General features: G+C 36.0%; 1 long non-coding RNA gene across 2 annotated transcripts; it reads left to right on the top strand.

The window, feature by feature from the left end:
• Positions 1-557: 557 nt before the first annotated feature.
• Positions 558-4,314, top strand: LOC141369528 (uncharacterized). Of its 2 annotated transcripts, XR_012373320.1 has the most exons (4): positions 558-623; positions 1,051-1,138; positions 1,401-1,483; positions 3,187-4,314. It is a non-coding gene; the product is annotated as an uncharacterized lncRNA (long non-coding RNA). The 2 variants fall into 2 exon arrangements; XR_012373321.1 differs by lacking the exon at positions 1,051-1,138 and having other exon boundaries at positions 3,187-4,313.
• Positions 4,315-4,543: the final 229 nt, after the last annotated feature.

Raw genomic sequence — 4,543 nt, 5'->3', positions numbered from 1 at the left:
AGTATGGTTAAAAACAAAATGAAGGGAAAATGGCAAACATTATGGGACAGTGGGCAGACTGGAAGACAGTACTATAGTATACAGAACAAAGTGGGAAAGGGCAGAAATACGAACAGAAGTAAGGAGGAGGAGGATGTATTTTCAAGAATGAGATATGGTCACACACGATTAAACAATACACTGGTAATAATGAAGAAGCATGTTGATGGCAACTGTCAATTTTGCGGTAATTCAGAAACAATAGAGCATGTTATTTTACACTGTATTAAATATCAGGATGAAAGACAAAGATTAATAGCACAATTGCAAGGTGAACACATGAGGTTAAATTTACAGGACATTTTACAAATAAGCTCAGGTGGAATTTGTTTTAAGTATGTAATTGAATTTTTGAGGAAAACAGGATTAATTAAAAGAATTTAGATTATATATATATATTTTTTTTTTTTTCCAAATTTGTCTCATATTTTGAAAGGATTAGACTCTAGTACCACACTCCAGTCCAGATGGTGGCGGTAATGCACTATTAAAGTTAGTTGCCAACCGCCATTAAAACGGAAGAAGATTACCATGAGGTGGGACTGACGAAGCTCGTCTTTCACGGGTTTCTTTATTGTTTTCAGGTAAGTTTAGTCCCTCAAAATACACAAATAATACTCAAAACTATTATTGACACGTAACAGAAACGCTTGTGTTGAATATTTACTTAATAGAAATGTTTTTTTGTCTTCGAGAAAGTCTGATAGCATGTGGACGCTTTTCATAAGTGAAAATGTTATGGTGACTATAGCTTTTGCATTGTTTATTAAGTTTTGGCTTTTTAAAAAGCAACTTCGTGTGTTGATGAGATGATGTGATAGCTTTGTTCAGGTTGTCAATGCATTATTGGAAGTAACTTAGACAACTTTGTTTAGCCTAAAATATGCAATGTACTGCACAGTTAAACGGTGAAAAAACTTTCATATAGCGTGAGTATTTGGTGAAACTAGTAACTTACAAACACGTGTTATCGTGAACATACATATACAAAAAGTTGTTATTTTATTTTAGGAGTGACCAAAATAACCTCTATAATAGAAGAAAAGCTGAAGATTTCAAAATTTTCTGAAGGGCGCCACAGACAGAGATGTAAACTCAGGCAGGTTGAGAGCATATTAACTCACTTTTTTCCACAACATATTACCATGCATCTTGTAATTTTTCTGCGTTTATAGCAGTTATTCCAGGAAGGTTTTAACATCCAAACGTGAGTGGCACCATATGAGCAATATTAAATAAACAAGTAAACCTAAAAACATAGATTCTGTTATATTTTGTATACTTTAATTTTCTTTTCAGTGTTTCACATCCTTTTAATCAATATTGATTGCTTTGTGACAAATTGCATGTTATGTTTGTAGATTTTCCATGCTGATATCCGTGCAGCAGAGTCGAAGCAGACCTGTCAGAAACCATCTCTAAGGTGCTGTGAATCTCATAACTAGTAAGTACAACCTCAAACTAATACATTGCAGTTTACAGGTTTAAGGTTGTGGTTTATTTATAAAGTGCATCCAATTTCATTGGTAAAAAACAATGTTAATTTTGTGTATTTGGTATAATATGCAATGTGTTTGCGTGGTGTACGGTTAAAAACACATACATTTTTATAGCTTTAGATTTCCTCCCTTCCTCAAACGCATTGATTTTGTACAGAACTTATCGATCTGAAATGCGCTGTGTCCCTGATTGGCCAGCTAATATGTACGTTGTGATTGGCCTGAATATGTCTGACGTCAGCCGGAAATGTGACGCTCCTGTTTGAAGGATTCGGTCACAATGCAATGCTGACAGGAGTTAATGTGTAGGCTATGAGTAAAAGCGGGAGCAATTATAGAGACAGCGCATTATTTGAAAACCACGCCCACCGGGGGAAAACAATCCAACCATCTCAATTTACTTTATATTGCATTTCTGGCTTATAACCAAAAATCAAAACAATGCCTGAAAGCTGCTGCGTGACAGAGTCTACAGCTAACACGCTGAAAAACCTAGAAATAAGTTTTTAGTACCAAGTTATAAAACTCAGCCTTTCAGGAGACAAAAGTGAATCGCTGATTATGTTTCCCTTCAGTGGGCAACTGGGCATAGTTCTATTTGTAGTAGTACTATGACAAGTTGCCTGTATCCAGTTTTGTGTCTTTGAAACGCTAGGTTTTTTTGTGTCAACAGCTTATAAAATCTTATTTCTGGGTTTTTGGCTTGTTAGCTCAAGCCTGGTCCAACCAGACTCTCGTACATTCATTTCATTTGTACAGGGAGTCTGGCCACGCTCCATTGCAAAGTATTACTTCCATTAAGGGGGGTCTTCTGTTGAAGTTTAAAACTATTGGATCTGCCCAGAGTCACTCAGGATCTGCCATAGGCAATTGTTAACGTGTGGTCGTGACGTATGTCATGCGCCAAAGCCGGCTGGAAACAACAAGTTTGAATGATCAGACCAACAAAACTTAGCAAACATTGTTCTTGCTCCGGCTTTAACTTCTGTATATTCTGCAGTTTTGCAACAACGGACTAAATAGCTTTTCTCACGTCTTTCTCCGCTGCCATTACTGAATTACAACTCAAACTGACGCACGACCTCTGTTCGCTGATTGGTCCTGCAGATTTTTACAGGAGAAAACAAAACTGTACACAGCAGTCCCAGACATTGTACTTAATGAAAACTAAGCGGCAGCACGTAGGTGGGCGGAGCCAGGCTATGTTAGCTCCACACCCTGTCACGCAGCAGCTTTTAGGCATTGTGGTATTTGTTATAAGCCAGAAATGACATGGAGGTTCAGGCAGCCTCACGCAATACAAAGTCATTGTTACTCATTGTTTATGCATATCGTTAACATGTACTAATACATACTTACAGACCAAAGTAAATGTAAAATCATGAGTCGGACCGTAATTGCTCTTTAATAAAATACAATAAAAAGGCAAGGCTTTTTCACATTTTACTCCTAAATTCTCCCATGCAGTCTAAATCTAGAAAAAAAAAAAACTACTTCTAAGACAAGCATTCACATACACTAAGACATCTTATGACCTTGTTCTTCAGTAATTAAATAATAAAATGCGCAAATGAGCTTTTGCTTGAAATAATATGAACAGCAGCAATCCTAATCCTTCTCATTTTGCTTTTCTGTTTTTGTCCATCAGGATACACATCATAAGATAACTAGAGCTTACGGCTCTGTTTGGATCCAGCCTCACTTGTGAAGACGTAAACACTCACAAAGACATTATATGATGGCATCTATAGATGGACATACACAACTGCCAAATGTAACATGTTGTAATTACTGCACCAAAGCGCAACCCTACAGATTTTCAACCCACTTAATATTGTTACAAATACAATATAGGTTTATATTAGAAAAAATATTCTTTAGCTAATTTTACTGATTTATTTCCCTTTATTTGTCCACAACACTCTGCCAAAATGATGTTTTGCATCATCCAAATATTATTAATGTACATATTACAGACATTGTAACAACACAAAGTGGGTTGAAAAAGTTTCTTCTTCTAAGTGCAGTAACTACGCAAACACTAAAACCGAGAAAAAAGTTCTTAAATTTCTTTTACACCAGCCAGTCAAACTTGTTACTGCAATTTTGGCAAACACATTTCTGTGATGGGACAAAATTAAACCAGGACACTTTGTCACAAGACAACAGATCTCACATAGCCCATTTCAACCTTTAACTCAATTTTGACCAAATGCATAGTTACTGCGCTTTGGCTTTGTTGGACAGTATAGACCAGTTCAAATGATGTAAACAACACTGGTCCAGAAACACTTCCTGTTACAGTATGTGACAGTTATTTTTTTATTTCACATATATTATTATCTTTAAGATGTTTGTTTAACTTCAGTTAATTCAGGTTTATATGTTCTGTTGGTTTATTTTATCCCAACGTTTATCTAGTGTTAAAAAACGGAAACAGGAAGTGTTTCTGGACCAGTGTTGTTTACATCTTTTGAAATGGTCTATTGTAGTATTATAGTAATGCTGGAGTGAAACCATGGTAACCATATATTTTTAAATCATGGTAAAGTTTGTGGTTACTAAAATGTAGTACTATAAACCTATGCTGTTGTAAGAGAATGTTTATTCTTTATTATTGTTGTGAAACCATGGTTGATTTTATATTTACCATGTGTTACTGCAAATGATGGTAAAATCATGGATAACTTTGCATGGGTACAGAAAGGTGTAAACTGGTTGTTTTTATTTGGAAGTCATGTTGGTTTTAATGCATGTGATAATAAATGTATATGCATTTGAATATTTATTCTGTTTACTGACCATAATAAATTTGCAGTTGCTGATGTAAATTGTTTATTATTGTGTTGAAAGACATTTGGTTAGCGTGATTAAACAATTATGAACCACGGACCGACCGGGAAGCTAGCAACCATTACCGGTATAAACCAGCGGACCTTTGCGGCTGCCGCTGGTGGTCCGCTGGAAAAACGATGGGTAAAACTCCGGCGAGCCGCTGGCGGCAT

This window comes from Misgurnus anguillicaudatus, chromosome 14 (genome assembly GCF_027580225.2).
Source record: "Misgurnus anguillicaudatus chromosome 14, ASM2758022v2, whole genome shotgun sequence".
In the NCBI taxonomy this organism is placed as follows: domain Eukaryota; kingdom Metazoa; phylum Chordata; class Actinopteri; order Cypriniformes; family Cobitidae; genus Misgurnus; species Misgurnus anguillicaudatus.
Note: the sequence above shows the minus strand (reverse complement) of the source record. Positions and strands in the feature narration are given on the sequence as shown.